At 42.1% G+C, this 23672-nt stretch overlaps 2 long non-coding RNA genes across 13 annotated transcripts; one reads left to right on the top strand and one right to left on the bottom strand.

Moving 5' to 3' along the window:
- The first annotated feature begins 540 nt into the window (after positions 1–540).
- On the top strand, positions 541–22773 carry LOC106039008 (uncharacterized). Of its 12 annotated transcripts, none has more exons than XR_010832806.1 (8): positions 541–1057; positions 4994–5228; positions 5561–5719; positions 6028–6140; positions 6222–6306; positions 6787–6917; positions 7428–7572; positions 19983–22773. It is a non-coding gene; the product is annotated as an uncharacterized lncRNA (long non-coding RNA). The 12 variants fall into 12 exon arrangements; XR_010832807.1 differs by lacking the exon at positions 541–1057 and adding an exon at positions 3730–4467; XR_010832802.1 differs by lacking the exon at positions 541–1057 and having other exon boundaries at positions 3730–5228; positions 19983–20290; positions 21148–22773.
- LOC125182166 (uncharacterized) lies at positions 12898–19989 on the bottom strand. Its single transcript, XR_010832812.1, has 3 exons — positions 19762–19989; positions 16509–17480; positions 12898–14060 (listed from the first exon to the last, which is right to left on the bottom strand). It is a non-coding gene; the product is annotated as an uncharacterized lncRNA (long non-coding RNA).
- Positions 22774–23672: the final 899 nt, after the last annotated feature.

The following is a 23672-nucleotide window of genomic DNA, read 5'->3' as shown; positions in this document are numbered from 1 at the left end:
GCACAATGCTCCTTGGGGCTCAGATATGGAAAGCAGACATTTGTCAGGTTCCTTGGCTCTGAGAATTTAGTGAACTTGTCTCACATAAATTACCAACGATTAGCAATGAAAAGTAAGGTGGTTATTCAACTTCAGGCACCTAGGCTAGGTGTCTAAATCAGAGGCACGAGCTTCCTATACCCTGTCAAAGATATTCCTGCGGAGGGAGTCTGTGCTCTCTTCTATTTTCCACTACTGTTAATGCTTCTTCAGGCTACAAGAAGATTTAACCCTACTGGTCAGGTTTTTTTATCAATTTTAGCAATTCCTATCCATGGCTCTGGTATAAACGTTCTTGTCTCTTAGACTTTTGCCTTGGATTCCAGCTTTCAGCCCAAATCTCCGGACTGATATCTTCCAGCTAAGCTTGGGGCTTTAGGTCAAACTTAAAATGGCAGGCCTGAGCTTCGCTAACAGAGACGTGCTGGAAATTGCTTTCAGTGCACTTTGGTTGGAGTCAGAGAGCTGGTAAAATTAACCTGCTCAGGGAACAAGCTGCAACAGAAGGCACCAAAAGGCTGTGAAGAACCATGGAAGAAATCTAGCCATCCGCAACCTGAAATGCAGGGTCTGCTGTGGCAACCCATTGCAGGAGGTGAAGTGCACAGCTGCGGGTGGAACAGCAGCACGCTTCCTTCCCTGCTAATGCCTAGGTCCAGGTGACAAACCTGTCACTCATTAAGAGATGGAGCTAATTGGAGAGGAGCTTGGAGAGGAGGCTGGACTTCTGCTGGCCGGGTTGGTGGGAGCTGCAGCTTCCTGGGATTTTCTCCAGGATAAAAGGAGGGTGACAGCAGGACCTGGTTGCTGTCTGTGGGGTTTGCTTTGAGCCTGGAGGGAGGGAAGCCTTGGCCCTGGGAGCAGGAGTTTTTCTCCTGGCTGGCTATTCCATGGGAAAAGCAGAGGTGGGGAGATGCACCGCGTCTGGAAGATAGGGGTCCTGGGAGGTGTTTTTCTGCATGGAATGAAATATGCATCTTCTGAATGGACTTTTTGCTATTTGACATCTCCTTTCCAGGTGAGTGCCAGTGACCTTTTCACGTGTCCTTTATGAGCTACGTGTTTTGTTCAGTAGCTCCACTTTGTGAAGCCCTGCAGGGTGTAAGGGATCATGTGAGCCCATAGCAGATCAGCTCTGTCAGGTGCCTTTTTTTTTTTTATTTTATTTTGGAATTACTTCATTATTTGGATAAGGATGCCCTTTCAGAGGGGTAATAACACTTGATGCTCTTACAGCTCTGCTGTGATTAATTGATAGCTTTTAGAAAATCTTCCTAAAGTTGTGTTAATGAAAAGGCTGTAAATTATTGTTGCTTTTCATTCATGCTGGCTGAAAACAAGCAATGCTCAGACGCAGGTCAGTGAAGCTAAATGTAGGCCACCTGAAGTTAAGACAAACATTCAGTCCATCAGAAACTTGTTTTAGGTAGCAGCGCATGCTATGGTTAGAGCATGAATCCTGATGATAAGACTCCTGAGTTGTGTTGGAAGCTCTGTTGCTGATCGTGATTAAGAACACTTTCTTCAAGAAAAGCCATCTGCAATTTAGAGAAAAATCTATTTTTCTTTAAATAAGCCCATGCTGTATTGTAATAGTGTTTTATTATTATATGTATGTATAGTTTTCACTTTTCTCTGTAGCCTTTTAAAAAAGGCAGTCCAGTTCTTACAAAAGGACTGAATACATAAGTGTTAAGGACAAGTTAAGAAAATTTCTGCATCACATGCTCTCCACTCCTGCTAATGCCTTCATCTAGCTAATGCGAAGGCGATCCTATGGTTTGTCTGTAGTTTTATGGCTTCTTATGAAATACCAGAGGAAGGCCATAATGGAAAGATACTCTTATTTCATGGGGTGTGCCTTGAGGTACACAGCTGTTCTGACCCCTTCCAGGAGCAAGAGCTGTAACTATGGGACTTGGAGATATTTTGGCTATTTCACTCCAAAGTGAGAGCTGTGAGTCACTTGTGGCAGTGTGTGCTGGTTTCTGCTGGTTGGCCAGGGAGGGATTTTTATTTTATATCTTTGCTGCTGAACATGTGGATTTTAATATTGTGGAGCACGTTAATAAAGATTAATTGAATGCATATCGCTAAAATCTCTTTGTAAGGGTAAACGACACAGCAGTGTTCTGTGGTCACTGCTACAGACTCTCATCTGGAGAGTACTAGGTGAATGTTCATGTGCTGGATGATACTGGTGATGGTAGAGGAAGGCCTTGAGCAGAAACTGCAGTTATTATGCTCCTACCTGTGAGATTGTCGGTGTCCTTTTCTGCTGGAGAAATATTCCAAATAGTTAGGATTTGACACTGCTACATAATTTCGATTGATTCTTAGGGAATCACCAGAAAAATCATGGGTGCTTCTGACTAGAACGATGCTCAGTATGTATCTCAGGATTCAATGTTTTCAGAGCAAAATGGATACATACATATATCATTTATAGTCTTGTTTTCTTTTTCCACTTTACCTTTTATTTAAAGGAACATATAAAAAAGAAGGCCAGGTTTAGGCTGCAGCACAGGAACAAATAGCTACAGCTGTACCCAATATGAACAGTTTAACAACTGTCTCAGTCTTTAATTCAATTTTTGTCTTGAGTACAAACTTCAGAGTTCAATGTTAGAAGCAATGCCACATGCGAGAAATGATGCATAAAATAGTACTTTCCCATTCCATTGGCCTGTTGGTGTACATTACAGCGTGCAAGTCTAGCATGAGCCTCCAGTTTCCGGAGCAACTGAAAGTGTTCTGCTGCATTTAGGCATCAAACTAAAGGGCGATGTTCTCACTTGTTTTGTATTTTCCCTAGTTATGACAGTATTTCTGCCTTCTGTTCCTGTTCAAGTATTGTTTATTATTGCAGACTCTTAAACAGAGTGCACATTGGTGAGGTCAAATGAGGTCCTGTAACACTCATCACTGAAGCCTGTGGGATGAAGAAACCCTCTTATCACCTAGATGAGTATAACCTTGCATAGCAAGTTGCCTCTTAGAATATAAAACCAGTGAAGCTGCTTTTGCTGGCTAAAACTTTAATATCTTGTTCCACTATGCATTGTTTGTGGTCTCAACCAGGCATGTGCCTACACCAAATGAAGAGACAGCAGGCTGTATGGGAAAATAATACAGAACATGTGATGCTGTAAGACTGCTCTCACTGCTCACAGGAGTCTTTCATTAGGTTTAATTCTTCCAGGAGCAATATACAGCACCTGTGAGTAGGTCAGATAACAGCTTAGTATCTGTCTGTATGCAAAGAGAGCTATAGTAATATTTCAGTGCTTCAAGCCTCTACAACTCAAGCCTCTCCCCTCAATGTCTTTTTTTCCTTACTGACAATCTTGCTTAGGAAAAGGCAAGGAAAAGAGCTGGTACAGAGTATTTATTTAAACTTGAAATGCTGTCTTGGTCTGTAAAAACAAGCCTTTTCTGATTTCCTAGCTCTGTGCATGACTTTAACGAGTCACATCTGGTGGTTCTTCATGTCATGTTACATTATGAATCTTTATGGGCAATTAACTGGTTGGGTATGAAAACACCCACACTAGTAATGGGTCAATAGGCACATCCAGTTTCAAAATTCAGCTCAAATTGTTAAGTCTCTCTCCAAAGAAAAAGCACACTATTTTCCTTCTGATGAATTTGATGAGACAGTGGTTAAAACAGAGTAAACAGAAAACTTTCTCTGCATAAATATTGGCTGCTGGAAATGGCTAGTGTTCTTCCTCATCTTGTACTTTAAACAAATGTCAATAGCCAAATAACTTCTATATAATTACATTTATTATGGCCATGAAAATAATTGTCTGAGATGATATGATGAGTTATTTGAACTGTTTTTGGTTTAAAAGTATTACTTAGTGGGTTTAAGAACAACAACAAAAATGCAGCCTAATGGGAGTTATGTGGCCAAAAAAAATCTTTTGACCTTGATAACTATGGCTGGGTAAGAGTTGTTGCACAAGGTTGTTTCTTTCCACCCTGCTCCTTCTTGTGTTTCTCCTTTGTGGAACTTTACATGAGAGTGCATTTCCTAAATATTCTCCTGCTTGGGGGGGGGGGGGGGGGGGGGGTGAACTCTAAGGAGTGTAGTAACAGGATGAGGGGATAACAGTTTTAAAATAAGAGCCTAATATATTTAGATTCGATATAAGGAGGAAATTCTTCCCCATGAGGGTGGTGAGGCTCTGCCCAGGCTGCCCCGAGGAGCTGTGGCTGCCCCATCCCTGGCAGTGCACAAGGCCAGGCTGGGGGACTTTGGGCAGCCTGGGCTGGGGGCAGAGGTCTCTGGTCTCTACCAACCCGAACCATTCTATGATTTTTACTATTTTTATTTTTTTTTTCCTGACCGCATTGCAGTCTGTTCTGATGCTGAGTCCTGCCAGTGACATCAGCAATCCTGGAAAGGGCAAAGAATGCCAGGTGCTCTTCATCTTCCTTACTGAGCTTATTTCTTAGCTATGATCAAAGCAGGCACAGATCTGGCACGTGGCTCCTGGGCACAGTGCCGTTTGTAGCCATGGTACTCTGGTGCATCAGCTTCATCCATGTGCACTCCAAAAACCATAAGACAGCAGTTTCCTTGCCACATCCCTGCAGTGCAGAACTCCTTCTCCAAAATTATCAGTTGTGGTGGAGGAGAGCAGGGGTTTGCCATGAATGTTGGTGGTGCAAAGCAGGGATTTGCAAGGTTACAGCTCATGTCAGGATGTTAAAGTGTACCTCATTTATTTGAGGCCTTAATTTAAATAATGAAGGTATGTTGGTATTGCTAAAGCAGTGTGAGCTGGAGGGATGGGCAGCACTGTGCACTTGTGGCTCAGCTGCCTGCCGTGTGCAGGAGCCAGGCATGTAAGAAGTTAAACCAAGCATTGTGAAACCAGATCAGGTCTCAACTGTCTGTTTAAAAAGTAACATCTCTAGTTTTTACATGAATTTTTAATTTTAGATGACACCTTTGACTGGAAGTGACAGTGGAGCAGATCATTTGTGTAATTACAGCAACAGTCGTTGAGGAAGGAAAGAATATCTCCAAAGCATATAAAACATGAAATGGATTTGATAGTGTATGAACCCTGTAACCGGAGCTGCAGGAACCTTCTGGCTTAGTGAGGCTATAAACCTGGTAACGTCTTAGCCGAGGTACTAAAAAGTCACGAGATCAGTCCTTCTCTGCTCTTCAGGTGGAGTGAAGTAATTAATACAGTGGAAAATGTGAACTTTTTAATGAGTCTAAGAAGGTTTAGCCACCATGCTAACAACAGAAATGTTAACGTGCTGGATGGCTGCAGAAGGGGGGCTTAGCCTGTGGAAAATTCTGTGCGATGGGTTTGGAGTTCGCTTTGTTATGCAAATGCTAAATTCTTTTCAGGAGGACAGCGAGCACTGGACATTAGCTTAGTGTAAATAACTGGCTCACTTTCAGCTTGCACCTCTTCTAGAAATGTTTTCAACATGCCACCATTCTTTTCTTACAACAAGCTGTCCTTAAGCTAATAATTCTTTCTCATTGCAGGCTGAGATACTTTACACATCGTTCTAGGAAACATCATGCATGATGTGAATGTGTCAGGATTTCCTAAAATGAACACACAAGGCAATCAGCAGAAAAGCTGGAATATCTACAAAACAAGATTGAAGCAATATGCTGATGAAGAGGAAATTTCCCGTGATGGTAAAACTGCTTAGGATGTGTTGCAAGCAACAGATTCCCTAAATACTGTGTGAGAAAATCTTGGGCACAGTAACCTATGCACAACCGAGAACCTGGTAATGATCCTAAAAGTCTGTTTTTGATAAATGGGAAATTCTTTTCTGCTATTTAAAAATGTGAAATCAAATGCATTTTTTTCTTGCTTATGTGAATATCACAGCTAATTAGCCTTAGTTAAGTAAAGCATAGCCTTTTTAAATTAGAGACAAGTTCCTTTGCCCTCTGAAGAATTGCCTGTTATTTACATTGTTAATATTAATATCCTGCAGCCTCTAAACTCTGAGTCGGTGTCATTGGAGACAGCCTTGTAACAAACAACTTGGATCTCCAGTAAAATCATGACTTTTAGAGATTTTTTTTAAACGAGTTGAAACAAGTAGTGGTGAGTGGAGTCTCATTTTTAAGGTAAAACTCAGATTCAAACTGCAAGCCTCTGAAAAAGCTCAATTTGTTCCTTCCCCAGAATATCTTATATGCAATTGAGCCGAAGCTGTCGGAGCAGGTTAGGCTGTCTGACCAGTGCTGGTGGGAACTCCAGGAGCTGTAAGGTGGGTGAATGATGGGCTTGGAGGGCTGTTGAGGAGGTGAGGTGCTGCTCTTGGTGATGCCCCCAGGCTGAAAGGGGTGTCTGGGTGCAGGGAGCAGTATGGTGGGGATATTGGGAGTTGGTATTGAGCCCTTCTCTTTTGTTCCTGCTCTGTCATTCCTTTGTAGCAGGTGGATGAAAAGCAGGCCTGGAGCAGGAAGATTTATCAGTGCCCCTATTTGCCACCTCAAACTCAAAATTACCTAAGGATTGTGACAATAGTTACAAAAGGATAGAGTGGTGGCAATTGCATGAACAAGTGGTGGTCTAAAGCAACAGCTTTGCAGATTTGCATGTGCCATGGTATGTGAGAGCAAATGAGAGAACAGACCTGTGTTAACCGAAGAAATGTCTGAGGATGCGGGTGTTGAGCTATTGCAGAGCTGGAGGAAAGGCAGAGATTTGGTTGTGTTGTTAAAAAAAATCTTCTCAATCTTCTCAGATTGCACTCTATGCTTCAATGAAACATCTAGAAGGACACTAACAGAACCTCAGACCTTCAGAGGGGAAGGGGGAAGAAGAACTGTCTGACCAGAGATCTGCTAAGAATAATGGCAGAAAGCTCCAGAAGGAGTAAGTTCTGGAGGCACAGGCGTGTACTGAGAATACTTAAGTGTCTGTTCTTGTGTTGATTCTCTTTGAGGGGTGGGAGAGTGGGCTCAATAGCACTTAAAATATGACAGAGTGGAGAAATTGCTTTTCAGAGTCGCTGTCTTCTGGCTTTGCTCATATGGGTGCAGTTCAACAGAGCAGAGACAGTGGGTGTGGGATTTAGTGTGCTGGGGAGGCAGGTGGGACACCCCATCCTCTGCCATCTCCAGCTTCTCAGGCTGGGACCTGACCTAAGCAAATGCTTTCCAGCAGGCAGGTGTTCAGCTCATAAAGCACAGGTGAGGAATAAGTGAATGCAGATCAACTGAAAACTATGAAAAGTATTACTAGAGATGAGGTAGAAATAAGTAGAATTTATTTGCATAGCAATGAATACTGAAAGGGTTAGGTTAATGGGTCTTAAATACCGCAAAAAATGCGTGACTCAACATGGAATGATCTTTACTGTTTGTGTTTTGCTTGCACTTGAAGATCACTGTGAAGACCAAATGCTTCCTGAGATAGGTACTGTTCTGGTGCCTACATACACACCAGGAAGACTGGAAAACTGCCCCAAAGAGCTAAATGTCTGGTCAACATCAAAGACAGCAGAGAGGTGTCTGGCTGTGCTTTATGTGTAAGTACTGTTGTATTACAACTCATTGTGAACTGAAAATCTGTTTTCACATACACAGTAAAAATAGAGGATTTCCACTAAAGGTGAGGTCTTCCATATGTGTCCTGATGGACTAGGAAGTAGCTTGAAGTTGCTCTATCAGTTGCTCTATTAAATGATCTAAACTGAAAATAAATGTTATAAAGAATTAAGTACTGAAGTAGGATCCATGATTTCAAATTGAAGGCCCATACAGTTGTATACAATCAATAGCTGACACCTAGGTAACAATGTCAAAACTGCTTGGGAGGTTTAGAAGACCCTGTCCCATTAATTGTAATAGTAACTGAGCACCCAGATCCCCAAGATGACTTTAAAGTCTGTCTAAACATATCTTTCTGCTCAGTGTTCACAGGGTTGGGTGGAAGCAATGATTCTGGGATATGATAATTTCATACTAGAATAAATCTTGTATAAGTTAAAATCCCTGCAAGCTCCAAAGTAGTAGGAGTTATGTACTGGGGAATCTTTAACAAGATTACTGGTTCAATAAATGAAGATTTTATCTCGGCTCCTTTGAGACAAGGAAGACACCAAGGGATTGAAGAGAAGCAAATACAACCCCAGCTTGCAGAGGGAGGAGGAAGGCTAGGGAAAAACAGCCAGGATATGATAGACTAGTACATCTGACCTTGGTGTTAGGCAAAACTCTAGAAACATTAATAAAAGATGAGATCAGAACATCTGGAGAAATAAACTAGTTGGCATGGTTTCATAAAGGGTAAATCCTGTCTGACAAATCAGTTGGAATTTTTTAGGGAGCTAATGTAGAAAGCAGGCATGGGTGAAAGCATTGGGCTTAATTTTGTCCTTTTTGGACTCCAAGCACTAACTGAAACGGAAAAGATGGCTTGCACAACTGAAGTGTGGGTTAGAGTAACCCGGGTGTAAGGGGGAGGGAAGTGAGCTGTAACAGGAGGCAGTATCAATCCTCAGCTGATACTGAGGATTAAGCAACAACTCCATGCATGTCTTCTGCAAAAACATGCGTAACATGGTGTCTAGTGAGGTGAATAAGGTGAAGTATATGGATTAAATCTAGAAAGGACTTCTGTACAGGATGGGGGAAGAATAGAAGCATCCCTCAAAATAGGTGATGAATCAACTGAAGTTTGAAATTTGTAGGTCTGAATTCTGTGGTTTATCCTCAGGTATATTTTTCAGAACTGTAAGCAAGGAACTTGTAGGACTAACATGAAGGAGCAGCAAAAACCCTGAGCATGAACTGTGGAGCAATAAGTTTAATCTGGCATACTGTAAAGTACTTACCTGGACCTCCATAGGCTGCTCTGCCTGAGGTGGGACACTGTGGCATCAAACGGACATCTGGGGGATTGGAAAGGGCAGAGGATGGCAAGAAGAATGACAGCAGTACTTATGAAGTTGCTATGTGCAGAAAGTCTGAAAAACCTGGAAAAGTACTTGGCGGGGGGGGAACTGTCTGCTTGTACGATTGAAAGATGCATAGGAGGAGTCAGAGTAGATGAACGATTGAAAAACTCCTTAAACTTACTCTGAATCACAGAATGTGTTCATAAATGAAGTGTAAAGGAAAGTAGGTGAAATAAAACTACAAATGCATTTGATTCAAGCAGGATGAAAGAAGCTTAAATTGCTGTCACAGTGCCCGAAAGGAGGGAGCTTGTATTGCCATCTAGCTGGGCTAAAATGCAGGGAGATGTCAGTGGAGCAGGGAGTGGGGTTTGGCACTGGTTTTCTCTAGCAAAAGCTCTACCTTGACCAGTTATGTAGTTGAAGGCCAAGCGATTAATCTGAAGTATTAAGACAGGAGGAAGGGCTGTGTGTGGGCAGTGCCTTGCTTGTCTGGATGCTCCACCAAAGGGCATGAGGAAAGGCCAGAGCTGTACCTGGAGAGAGATCTTGTTTTATACACTGCATCCTGTGCTGCTTGACATGTCCATGTCATTCACAGAGGCTCTTCTCACTCCCTCATCTTGGGGGGGGGATGGGGGCATAACACAACAGGACTTAACAAGTGACAAAAATTATGTCAGGTGGAAAGCAAAATAAAATCGGAGGGGTAAGAAAAGTACTTAATAAAAATCCTCTTATAAATACCGAAGACTCCCAATAAAAAAGAATAGTGCTAAAGATAACTAGCATGAAGTTGAATGGCTTTAAGCTAAACACGTGTCAGGGTCTGGGTTTACTGTTCATGTAAATGGATGAGGAGACAAAGTGCATCAGTGATGGAATGCCATTGAGCAAAGTGACTGTGTACACATGCTGTGACCTACGAGTGATTAGCTAGGAGCAATCTTGCTAGTTTTATTGTTGAGTCACAAAAACACTTGCTGTATATATGACCTGCTAATTAGTCCAATAGCATGGCTACTAATACACTAATTTATGGAGAAATAACATGAGGAAAATTGAGGCAGTGCACAGGTTTTTTTGTAATGGAGCTGCATGCACATTCTCTTATCCAAAGTGTACTGAACTCTGTGAATAAAAATAGAAATACCACTGTTGCCTCATGCTCAGTGACACTGTTGATGTGATGTGAGCCAGAACAGCACAACATTCTCTGCTCTAAGAAAATCATTTTCCATCAGATTGTATAAGTGCGGCATAAAGCCACTCTCACATTTTTCTTAGCATTATTTAAATACACTTACTAAACTGTGCGTGCAGGGTGGGTTTTTCTTCAGAGCAAACAGTTGGCAAATCAGTGTGGCCAAAATAAAATTCAGCTGAAACCTTGAAGATAAAACTTACTTAATGTGTAAGAAGAAATTATTTCTTAGGGATAGAAGTTCACATCCATTTGCTGGTTTATATGGCTTGTGCATACTTCTGGTCTTCATGGGTTTGTTTAGGAGTGATGAACCCAAAACACAATTGGGATGTTCTTCTGGGATTTGCTGTCTGAGCAAAAACAGGAAATACAAAAATCTTGTGAGAAACTGCTCTAACACACTGCTAACCGTTTTTGTAGGGCCAAGAGCGAGGGGCAGTGCAAGTTGCAAGGTTTTATCTAACTGCTCAGGTGCATTTTCTTTTGAAACTTGCTTCTCTGGTAGTTTCCTGCTATTTTCCTTCCGTTTCTCTTAATTTTCTACAATTTTTTTGTTTTGTTCTACTAGAGTATTAGTTCAGTTACTTCAAGACACATTGTGTTATATATGATGGAGCAGATATAAACTGGAATAACTCCAGGGCCTTCCCAGAGCATGAAGCTGTTGTGTCAACGAAGCTGTATTTCTCTTTTAACCCCCTTCTCACTTTTCTGCTTTTTTTCCCCAGTGCCTCCAGGAATGAGTCACTAATAGCTGCTATTCAGGAAAAAAGTGAGAACTCTCAGTCCATAATTCACCCTCACAATACAAGTAATTGAGTCACTTTTGAACCTTTCTATATTGCATCATTACATAACCACCAAAACAGATGCAGTGCTCGGCTTGTAAAGATAATACCAAATTCACTGCAGGACTGCTCCGATCTCCCTTTCAAGTCCTGTTCAGGGCAATAGGATTTCATCACATATTCCTAAACTGATGTCAGGTGCTTGGAGTCGCTGTACCTGCTCCCCATCCATGTCATTTTCTTTCAGTGACGAGCCGTGTGTATGACTGATGCTATGTGCTGGTGGCTCATCCCGCTGCATGTGGTGCTGTGACCTGCCTAATCAAGCACCATGAGACTCTAACCTGCAGGACATGATAGGAATCGGTACACAATTTAAATCTGTCATGCTTTTTTTTTCCCCTGTTACAGATAAAAGTATGTTGATTTGCCAGCCCCAACTGTGAAATGTTCCTACTGCCTGAACCATTTTCTGCACAACACTTGTTTTCTTTGTAAAAGCTTTTTTCTATTGATCTGAATTGACTTGTGCAGAAAAGCCTTGTGAGTTCAATGCAAATTGTTACTGGGCACTTACTGTGAGCAGCAGAGCAATACAAAAGGATGCTCTTGGTGTAGATGTGCAGTGTATGTATTTCAAGACATGTCTCCCTGTATTGATATTTGGTCTGATCTTGCTTTCAGAGTATAAGCAAGCAGTCAATTAATGCATTTTTAAATGTTTTGAGGAGAAGCTAAATCTAAAATCCGAGCAGGGCACATGTTTGGTAGAGTAATGCTGAATCTGTGCATTTTTTCAGATTGAACTGAAATTGATCTCATTCTTTCAGCTGAGACAACATCAACTACTAGACTTTTGTCCCAGGTGTATGTTGAACATGGGGAAGGGCACCAAAATGCCACCAGAAAGAGCATCTCATTTAGCTTTTTTTCCCCTTGCTGAAATAATTGTTTTTAAGAAGTCCTCTTTCTATGAGTCAGTTGTGCAGCTCAGTTTGTTTACTGAAGACCTGTGAGTAGGTTTGGGGTCAGAAGAAATATCAATTTAATGATTTAACCACGCATATTCTGTAGCCTCCTTGAGCTCCCTGCTGCACACAAGGCTCTCAGCCCATAGGTTGCCCACATGCCACAGTGAATGGGGTGAACTCTTGTTTGCTTGAGGAATATCTGTGCTAGCTGGATTTGGCCCTTCATACTTTTGCTCAAAAAGGAAGTCTGAAAACATGTTATGCAGCAGCAAGGCTTGTTGTAGGTAAAGATTTCTACATCTGTGATAGAATAAAACACCCAAACAGGATCCTTGCAGTATTCATGATGGTCTTCTAGCTCCAGAATAAGAAGGATTTGATGGTAAAAAGACAAACTACTGAATCTTCTGTTCATGAACAAAATCTCCAGGAGCGTGCAGGTGGAGTAGCAGACCACAGCAAGCTCTTCCATGCAGCTGAGCTGTGATGTTTACCCAAGCTCTGTCCCAGCAGCTCCCACCTCTGAGCCTTTCCTGAGCATGAACTACAAAATTTAGTTCAAAGCTGTCAGCCAAACCATAAATTATCAAATTTATACTTGCATTAAAATCTGTCTGAGGCTGGCCTGCGCATTTTTTGATAGATCAATAAACTTCTGCCAGTGGAGGCCAGTTTTAAGTTGCATTTCTGAGTTACTTTCAATTTTGACATCTGCATGAGTGCTATGTTGGGCTTGCTTAGTTGGAGAACCTGGGTTATGCTTCCTGTGCATGGAGCAAGGATGTGCCTCCAAGTCTCTCATGCCAAGGAATGGAAACATTCACATCAAATATGGCCATAACAGAAATGTAAAGATTTCGCTTTGTTGGGCAAATATGTGATTCCTTTCTACATGAACTGGAGCAGCCATGGCCAGAATGACTATCCTTCATGTGGAACATGCTTCCCATGATATGATTCTCATCTGCTAGAGAAAATAAGCAGAAAATAACTTTTAGTGCCTGTATTCAGAAATAACCTTGTACCAGCGGTGCCAGCTTGCAAAGGATGGTGTCTGGTTCGAGGGTGAGTGGCTGTTCACTCTGTGCTTACAACAAGAGCTTCTCAACAAAAATGTTAACAAAAGTGAGGTTTCAACACAGGGTACAAAGACTTCTTTTGTTGCTTAGTTGGAGGCCAAACTTCTTCTTATCAGGCCAAGGAAAAATTAATGCCAATGGCATTTGGTGTTTTTGTGTGCACACATTTTTAAGAGTGGTTTGCATAGAGGCAAGATGACTCCTCAGCTTGTTCCTCCCTTTCGTTGCTCTCACCTGCCAAGGTGAAGATGATGCATGGCTTCAAAAAGGGAAGCCCTTTGCGGGGGGCTGCGGTGGGTAGCAGCTTCTGAGGAGCCTTGTGCTGCCTTGCGGGGGCACCACGGAGTCCTGTGGGGCAGGAGAGCTGCCACAGGTTAGAGACTGGAGAGAGCTAAAGCCTTAACCATGCTTTGCAACTATTTAAAAAGCAGAGCTAGATCTCTTTCCCCACGATATGCATTGCAGCCCAAATCCGTCAAGGCTCTTGCATCTCACTCTAAGCCCGTGAGCGGGCCCCTGCAGGACCACGCATGGGCTTCAGCCAGCCCGCGCTTACACACGCGGTGTTGATTCAGGATTAAGGTGAACTGAGCTGGCTCCTCTGGGGACGTATATATTAGACTTCTCAAAAAACTTTTGACCTTAGCCATGCTCATTTTGTATTTTAAGTAATCGTGATGGCTCCCACGACGTAACACCTCCTGAAGCTCGCGGTCGGCTGTTAGTGTGGTTACAGGGTGAAGGTTTTGAAAGGGGCCAAAATGGTTCGAGGAAATAAATCCTGTTGAATGCCAGTGTGACCCGAGCACCACGCTCCCCCAGGGCCTTTGGATCATCCCACCTCATAAGTTGTGGGCAAAAATATTAAATTTTCTGGTGATTTTGGTGCTTCCATTCCAAGACGGTTTGCATAAGGTTTCTGGCAAGGAACTCTGCTCAAAAACCTGAGCTCTTCTCAGCAGCAGTGTCACAGGTCGGGTGCACAGAAAGTCGCCCTTCACATGGGAAGTTATTTCTGAAACTGGCAATGGTGGTGATTTCAGAAGTGAGCTGTCCCAGCGAAGTATTGCAGCTGAAGAACAAGAGCAGAGAAACACAAAGCAAATACATAAAGTTGTAAATTCATTTTCCATAGTAACTTTTACATGTCTTCAGTATTTCATGAGGCTGAGGAGCAGACAGGAAACGAAGAAGTTCACATACAAACTGCAACGCCTTTCAGAGTGAGAAATTATGTTTTTGTTCTAATCATACGATGCTAAAACTGCTTTTCCAGGTAAGACACTGCGGGCTGTCGATGGGGGCACGTTGTGACGCTGCTGTCCCTGGTCCCAGCCCCCTGCCTGTGCTGAGGGTTGGGGCAGGGACATCCACGGGCAGAGCTAATGAGCACCGAGTGACAATGGCACTGCCACCCAGGCACGTGTGACACTCATATGAATATCAAAGGAATTCATTATAATCGCAGCTATTTCCATGAATACCAAATGAACTTATAATAACCAAAAAGTTACTATTTTGTTCTTAAAATAAACAACAGAAATAGGGAAAAAAAAATTAACCTCGTTATATTTTGGAGAGGTGATATTTAAACAAGGTTTTTGAAAAGGATTCAGGCAGTTGGTGATATTCTGTCCCTGTGTTTTTTTGTTTTTTTTTTTTTTCACCTCATACAACTATCATTTGTGGATGCTGATTGCAGATAATGAGGGCATAGAATGTTTTAATTGCTTAGCTATCTCAAGTTAAGTGTGGGTTTTCTTAAAAATAAATGTCTATACAGTAAGAGGACTGTGAAGGTAACACTCTAGGAATGTATAAGCTAATGAAGTGTTCATATGTAGGATCTTTCAGATGTCTCTTAAATTCCTGAATCAAAAAACCTCTGGTCTGGAATCAAACATTGGCTTCCACAAGAATTTCAGAAAACTGAAACTGAGTTGTTTGTAATTGAGCTATAATTATGAACCACAAACTGCAAATACCATAAAATCTGTAAGCAATAGTTTAAGGGAGGCCGAGGGCATTGCAGGAGAAGTGTTGAAACTGTCGGTGGTGTCAAAATGTGTCCATTTTTGTGAACATGGATGATGTGCAATCTGTGGGGATAAATGGGCTTTGACTTATTCACCCTTAATATGAAAATTACAAAAAAAGAAGAGCAAATCATGGTCATGCTTTTCTTGCATTGTGGGAGCAGCTCCTGAAATACCAATTAGAAGCTATAATGGGAGCTTGGGGTGGGTCTATACAGTGAGAAACTTCTAGGTCAGGCAGGAGGTAATAATAATAATACCAAGTACATTTCCTTATTTAACTTTGTTTTTTATTGTGTTCAGCCTCTAGCTGATTTTTTTACCTTGTAACATAGTCCCTAATTGAGACACATGAAGCTCATAAGAGGCTTTAGACAAGATTCAGCTAGCCACAAAAGTCATTATCTCATTTTCATTTATTAACATGATATTTCCAATGGATTAACGAGGGTTTCCCTTTTGTTGCCTTCTGCTATGGCACTAGCCCTAAAGGGGCTGTTGCGTCTTTCCATCTCAAGTGACTTCTTACTCACATTAGATTACACTAATGTACGTGTTACAGGAATGACATTTATTATACTTCTCGAATTAAAATTCCCTATTTGAAGTAGCTTTAATTGCTGGAAGTAGGATAAAGTGAACTTGAGTGTTGATTTTAGCAATGAGCTAGCATCAAAATAACTGCTGCTAGAACTGGACATGTGAAAATACTCTCCCCTAATTGCAAATATTGAATCCTGTGATAGTTGTGGAAGCTGCATTATGGTGCAGAACTGGAAATTTCAGGTTCCTGAAGAAGCCCGGGGTGGTCTAAAATTACTCCTTGTATTTCCGACAGTGCTCAAAGTTATGTTTCAAGTGTTAGTGGTCCTACCATTTTACAAGGCCGCAGAGAACGAGCAGTGCAAATTTTGGTTAATCGTGTAAACCTGGTCGGGTACGCCAGGTGTGCTGCAGCAGGCTGCAGTGGTGTGCCCGGGCACCAGGAGCAGTGCTTTTTTCTGAACGTGCTTCCCAGCTCCAGCCTGCTGCCTGCCGGTCCCTCCTCCTCTCCCCAAAGGCCGCCCAAGCAGCGTCGCAGCAAGGACCTGCAGAGAACCTGGCTGCTCCAGGCACTGTCTGATCTCGTCTGACATAATTTAAACCCGTGCTTCCTGCTTTCATTTTACATTTTCCAGGGCCTGAAAGGTTCAGTGTGAAACAAAATTCACCTATGCAAAATATAGAATAGGCAATTTAAAGAGTGCAGTCTATTTCTGCTCATGTTATCTGATATAAAGATGCTGCAGGATGCCTGCTGTTGAGTTTGATACAAAATCAAAAGCCTCGTTATTTGTGGATCTCGGATTTCTCTTGACTGTTCCCTTGAGAGGTCTCAGTGCTAAAACAGGTGAGTTTAACCCTGGCATTTTGGAGAAAAAGCACATCGCTCTTTGCTGCAGCCAGCCTTCCCTGATACAGCTGGATTTAGTGCTCTTCCTCACCTTTGTTTTATCCAGAACTGACATTCCCCACCGTGGATATTCAAAGTAAGGAGCACAGAGTGATGGCTTGCTCTTTCTGGATCGGGACTTAATCAGCCTAAGGATATGAAAATCTGGAAAATAAGCTGTGAAGGTTGGAAGAATTCTTCCTGCCTTGTCTTCTGGGGAAAAAAGCAGCAGTAATATTTAATCCAGGAAGCTCCATCACATGTCAAGTTTAAAATTGTAGCCTACAGAGTTTTAAAAAACTATTATGAACACAATCACAAACAGGTTTCAACATAAATTTGTAAACCAAAGCAGCCCTTGGTGATGTGTTTTAGAATTTCTTCTGCGCTCTCTATTCTAGAGGGTGCTCTCTGCTTTATTTATTAAATCCCATATCCAGGCTGATGTCTTGGGAAAGGGGGCTGCTCAGGCCCATTCAGGGAGGCTGGCAGCAGCCGCAGCTATCTCTGTGTTGGCAGGCAAGCCAAGGAGCCTCCTGCGTGGGATCTGCCCAGTAATCCAATGTCATAGCTGCAGTGGTTTCCAGGGAAAGCTTCAGATAGACCCTTTAAGGGTGTGTTTTTCCTTCTGAGACATGAGGGTGAGGACGAAAAAGTCACACATTAAAGTTGTATTTCTCATTTCCCATTATTTTCTTAAAAAAAAGAAAAAAGAAAATAAAAATAAAACAACAACAACAAAAAATCCTTTAAAGAACAATGAAACTGTGAAACTCATGTAGGGAAAAGGGTCCTCACATCGCAGACGTGTTCAGAGAGATGAGACATGTCAAGAAAGATGAAAAAAAAAATCCATCGAACTGACCCCAAACGTCTCTGTGCCTTGGATGGAGGTGTTGTCACCAAACATTCAGCTCTGCCTCTGTCACACCATTTCCACAGGTTTTATTTCACAGCAGGCTTCAGAGAGGTGTTCTCTGTTCACTAAAGTTTGACCAGAAAGGGTGTTCCGAGTGTGTTCTTCCTAAATTAAAAAATAAAAATAAAACATAGTATGAGCAGTTGGAATAAAACCTGAGTTTTGGGTAAATTCCAATAATGTGTTTTTCATTGCATGAGATGTGATGCCTGTCAACACTTACTAGTTGGATTTGCCTCTTTTTTACATATCTTAAGCAGCCCTCTTTATTTTTTTTGTAACAAAAAGGAGTGTCCTACATATCATACTTCCATCTCCATACTGTAATTATTAATATAGGGTAGAGAGAGGTCACCTATGTTTTTTGGCAACAGTTATGTTCCCATATATAAATCATGATAAAGTGCTATTACTCTGTAGGGTACACTGATGTTTTCAATTTACCCTGTGTAGAATATCTTTTCTTTCTTTCTGCTTAAAAAAAATAAAAATAAAAATAAAAATAAAGGAAGAAAAGAGAAAAGAAAAGAAAAGAAAAGAAAAGAAAAGAAAAAAAAGAAAAGAAAAGAAAAGAAAAGAAAAGAAAAGAAAAGAAGGCTTTTGTTCCTTTAATATAGATAAACTCATAGATTTCACAACCAATAAAAATAATATTAATAAAAATGAGGCATTGTTACAAAGTAGGTCCTAACTATTCAGCCTAATGTTTCAGCAAGTCTGTGGTGCACATCCTTTTATAGCCAATTAAGAGAATGTTTTATTTCCCTCATTAAAAGTGCAGCCCACAGTCACCATGTTGAATCAAATAAGTAAGAGTTTGCACATCCTGTGCACAACCTTTCCTTGAGGCACAGTGGTATTTGTCATCTTTATAATAAAGCTTTCCAATTTTTCTGATTAATATTTAAAAGAAATAACATGACCTGAGGAATATATATTTAACACCCTTGTTCGAAGGCATTTTGTACTACATGGCTTTCTCTGGTTTAAGGCTAATGTACCATTAGATCAGTTTGTATTCTGCCTCCTCCTAAGACCTTTTTTCTTTTTTCCTGTGTTTATGTGCAGAGGCAGTCTTGTCTTGTTCTTTTCTCTCTCCCAGCTGGGAGAGAGATCTCACAAGCGTGTGTTGCCTTGTTGTGGTGCTCCTTGTCCTCCATCTGGTCCTGCCACGTAGAGGGTAGGGGATGGTCCTCTGGAGATCCTCTTTTGAGCAATTTTTGGGTTGTTATGGGTCCATGAACAAGCGGTTTGTGAATCAGGCTCCTTGCAGCTTTCTAGCAAAGCAGACATGGGCTGGGCATGCTGCGGACAGGCGAGGTCCTGGCCCTTTGCTCAGGTACCAGAATCTGGGCAGTGGCTGGAGACAACGGGCTTGTTGGCTGGCTCTTCTGGTTCGTGTGGCGATTTGCTAATGTGACTGCTGTGCTTGTCTTTGGTAGAGATGACCTGGAAAAGTGTGGATCCATCTTGTAAAAGTGCACCTTTCAAGCCATGCAGGCCTCCTGAGGGTCTCCATCTGGTAGAGCTTTACTGAACTCAAAAGAGTTTTGCTATTGTGATATACTCCGGCCAGGTAGATCTGTGTTAGTATCTAGGGCTTGCTCAGCCTGCAGAAAAACATTTTGCTTATTTTTTATCATCGTTATTACTATTAAAATGCATTTGCCAGATGATTTAAAGACAGGACTGCACTGCAGTGAGCTTTGGTTGACAACACAATACAGCAAGTATGGCATTAAACAAAGATAAAAAATGAGCAGGATGAAATTTGATAGCAGAGATACTAGAAACTATTTACTCTTAGGCAATCTTTTTAGTACTTCAGTTCCCTGGTGTTCTTTTTTCCTTTTCCCCATCATAATTTGTCTATTATCTATTTTCATTCATTTTTCCCCCATATCAGTTGGGGGCAGACAGAGGAAAACAAGGAGGACTGAGGTCAGTTTTGGTATTTTGTATTGACACCTATCACTAAAGCACCCTAGCTTCTTCAAGCCATTATGTGTAATCACAGCTAGAATAACAAAATATAAGCCTTTAAACTTAAAGGCTCAATTATTCAGGGTTCTCTGTAAATTACAGACAAAGCTAACAAATTTCATACATTAGTCATGGTAAAAAATATTAAATTCCATGGTTTGTCACAGATTAATAGGAAAAAAAGATTAAACGGGCAAGTTGTGTAAGTAGTTTAAACAAATGGTTGTCAGAGATTCTGCATGTTTGGTGAAGAATTAAATAAGTGAATATCAGCAGCTGAACTCTTTGCAGCGGAGCCAAACTCTTTTGGAAAAGCTGAGGCTCTTTTTGAATATGGAAGCAACATTTTACTCAATCCTATAACACATTCAAAACAGCTGTTGTACAAAGAAGAAGAATTTACCATGCAGCGTCGCTTGTATTTGTCTTAATCCGTCCCCATCAGTAAGCCACTCGCTGAGGAGGGAAACTCTCCTGTGGACTGAGACTTGGAAGATGCACAGAACACCGAGATTAATATTGACGGCTGGAGCGCCTGTTGGAGGGGGCGATAATGCCGCGCACCACCAGGCAATTCTTTCCATTAAGTAGCACCAAGAAATAATTATGAAATGTTCTTTATAGCCTCCTGGTAGTTGGGCGAAGCCGGGCCGTGCAGATTCCCACTGCTGCTCGGGGGAAGGGGTGCATAGGGCGGAGGACCGCAGCATCCGACCAGCGCTGAGCTGCCCATCGGCGACACAACTTCTGCCTTGAGAACCTTCTCCAAATTCCCTTCCATCGAGGAGCAGGATTGCGTGGCAAGCGCAGTGATAGATTTTGCAAGACCAAGCTGTACGCACGCTCAGCCTGGGGGAATTTCTGAAAGTTTTCTTTTTTTCCTTTCTTTTTTTTTTTTTTTTTTCTTCTTAACTGTCTGTTGAGGAGATGAGGTAAGTCTTCCTTCTTCCTGATCTCCTGGAGCTACCAGTGTGATATCAAGAAGAGAAACTCGCCCTACCTGCCATTTCAGCCTGATTCAGCATGCTTTTGATTTTTTTTTCCCACTCTTCTCTCCTTAAACCCTCATTGTTTTGTGAGGGGGAAGCAGAAAAGAAATTAAAATTGTGATTAGCAGTAAGGAAATCAAATACCTGTTCTCTGAAATTGTGAATAGGAGAATCTCCCAACTCTGATTTCACCTTCTCTTGTGCTTCCTGTTATGGTTTTCACAACTTATGGCTGGAAGCAGCTTTTTGAAAGCACACGCATGGTGCCACAAATAAGCTACTATTGTAATTTTCTTTTTTTAAGGTCTGCCATTTGTGGTTAGAACTGGTTTTTGCACTGGGGTAAAATGTTACACTGAAACGGGAATTAGAGATGGAGGTTTAGTACAGCCCATGCAATGTGCATCGGAATGCTTCCTGGAGCCTCGTGGCTCGGGCCAAGCTGGATTTAATGCGGCAATGTCTTTGCCCATTTCCTTAAGCTGCCGTTGAGGAATGGGCTCTGCCTTGATGTGCAGTCACCAGCCTCGGCATCGCTGCAGCCCTGGGAACGCTTGCTTTGAAATGAACTCAGGCAGAGCGATCGCTCAGGGGTAGCTTGCTCCATCAACACAGTTTTTAGTGTTTTCAGTAAATCTCCATTTCACTCAACACAATTTTCATAAAATTCATTGTGAGTGAAACGGCAGCCAGAGGGTTGAGAAACATCCAGTCTTCATGGTTTACCTCTTTTAATGTAAAGATTCATAGTATTTATCACAACTTTCAGGAAAGCTTATCTCATGTATATGTTTGTTCAGCATAAAACCCACTGGCAGGCGAGGCGTCCTCTCCTGCCTCCGCGGGGGTGGAGGTGCTCCAGAGGCCGTGTCCACCACCAGCACAAGGAATCGAAGCAGCGTTTGGGATCTGTTCTCACAGCATCTCTCTCCATCCCCGCCGGAGCCAGGAAGCACCAGTCACCTCCCAGGGGAGCTCCTTCCTGTGGAAATTCCCAGCACAGTTTCTCAACAAAGGAGCTTGAGTGTCTTCTAATATATCTTGGATAAACATCTGCTTGTGATATTCATCCAGAAACTGGAAATACTAGGCTTGCTCCACACTGATTCATTTCAGCAGCTGACCCAGCAGCGCTTTATATACCAGTACCGATGATTAACTTTGGTTGACTTAAGACGTTGTCTTTGGCCTAGATTTAGAGTCGGGCTCAGATCTTTAGTGGAAGACCTCAGGGTTCATGCCTGACACCACCAAATTGTCATGCAAACGCATCCACAGGAAAACAGCTGATGTTAATGTCGCTATTCTACAGACTTGTGCCTCATCTGTGCTGACTGCAGGAGGTTCATCTGTCTGGTTTTCAGCCCAGCCTGGGAGCTGATACAGGGACAGACCCCCTTGCCACCTTCACTGTAACTGTAGGGGTGTTTGGTTTAAGCTCCCGGCATAGCGGAAAGGTCCAGGAGCACCAGGAGTAGCAGTTTTTCACAGGAATAATGGTAAAACACCTTGTTTTCCCTCTCCTTCCTGGAGGCAACCCTATGGTTTAATTCTTTCTATTTCCAGTGTGTTCTGGGGCATTTCCAGGTCCGTTCACTTGATAGCTTTCAGCCCTATTTAATATGCTCCCTGGAAGGGGAGAGAAACGTGTGCTGAGAAACACGAACGGCTGTCCTTCATCCGAACATCCCCGTCTGGCTGGATTGCACCCACCCTCCCCAAACCTGCTGCGTGGCTTCAAACAGTCTCCTTGTACCCATCCCATGTTTAAAGCCTTCTCAGAAAATAGGTGAATTCCTCTAGCTACTAACCTGCTGGAGGAGCCTGTCAAGGGCTGGCTGCACGCACTTCAGTCTTCATGAGAATCAAAGTGAAACAAGGAGAGCCTCACAGAAAAGGGTTACAGAGAGTTTCACGTATTTTGCAGCCTTTTCATGGCTTAAATTACGCTTCCCCTTGTTCTAGTTTTAAAAGGCAGAACAGAAAACTTAATTTTAACACTGGAAAATGAAGGCTCTTCAATTATTTATAACATTAAAATGTACAAATGTTTGATCAATGAACTTGAAAAAAACATGCAACTACAAAACCCATTTCACAGTGTTCTAAAGTTCATGTGGCAGAGATAGAGAAGTGAAATGATTATTAACAGACGAAGAGCAGCATTTTAATAACATTCAGGCTGTAATAATGAGGCTGACAAAAGCAAGGAAATTCAAAGCCAACACTGATCTGATGTTCCCTCCCTAACACGTAGGCTCTGTCTAATTTTGCAGAACGCAAGATATTGTAAGAAAGCTGCAGACATGCCTGAGACCCCTCGGTGTGGTGCCCAGTGGGGTGGCAGCAGGATGAGGTACCTTTTGTTTCAGAACTTTGTCATTTTGTAGTCGAGTGTTTGGAATAAACACACAGCTGTGTCTTCATCTTTTTTTTTCTTTTTTTTTTTCTTTTTTTTTTTTTTTGTCCTCAAGCTTCGCTATTACTGTCAACAGTACCAGTGACATCTTTTTCTCTTAAAAATGCTGAAATATGAAATTTCCCTTGAAACGATGCCAGGTGAACCCAGCACACCAAGCAGTGGTTTATAGAGGGGTTATAGATGGTGGCAACCTCTGGACACCCCAAAGGCAGAGAGCCCCCAAACCATTGCTGTGCTCCTGGAAAGCGTGATTTAGGGATGAAGTGGGCTTACAGCAGGTGTGAGGCTTGTTGGTGGCTGCCCAGGTCCCCTTGTGGGTGGTGGCAGCCGGGGAATGAGGGGCTCAAAGTGTCTCCGTCTCCATCAGCTCTCAGTGTCCTTACACTGGGATGTTCTCTCCAGGGGCTTGAAAGCTGGGAAGGGCTGGTGGTGTCCTTTCTTCATGTTAATAGCGTATTTTTTTTGGATAGGTACACAAGTTTTCTTACAAAAAGAAGTTTATTTTCCAAATACCAGCCCTTTCCAGAAAAACAAACACAATTCTGTCAGCCAACTACACAACTGCGATAAATCCCGTTTGTTCAGCACTTTTCCGAGATAAATGGTCATTCTTGTTTAAAGGCTTTGGATTTTAAGATGCTTCTTATGCAACAGCAAACCGAAAACCGTCTGGTTTTACTGTGCTTTAGCAAAGCTGTGAAGTTTATAAGAAAAATGCCTTTCCAGATGGGAGAGGACACAGACACTAGATACAGAGCACAATACACTGTGAAGAGTTTATTATATGTAAACTTCCATTTATATGCTTTTAAGGGTAAGAAAATGATATCTGGGAGACGATGGGTAGCCTAGTTTCAGCTTGCAGCAGTTAAATGTAAGCAAACTGCCAACGAAGTAAGGGAC

The sequence above is a fragment of the Anser cygnoides genome, chromosome 7, assembly GCF_040182565.1.
Source record: "Anser cygnoides isolate HZ-2024a breed goose chromosome 7, Taihu_goose_T2T_genome, whole genome shotgun sequence".
Taxonomy (NCBI): domain Eukaryota; kingdom Metazoa; phylum Chordata; class Aves; order Anseriformes; family Anatidae; genus Anser; species Anser cygnoides.
Note: the sequence above shows the minus strand (reverse complement) of the source record. Positions and strands in the feature narration are given on the sequence as shown.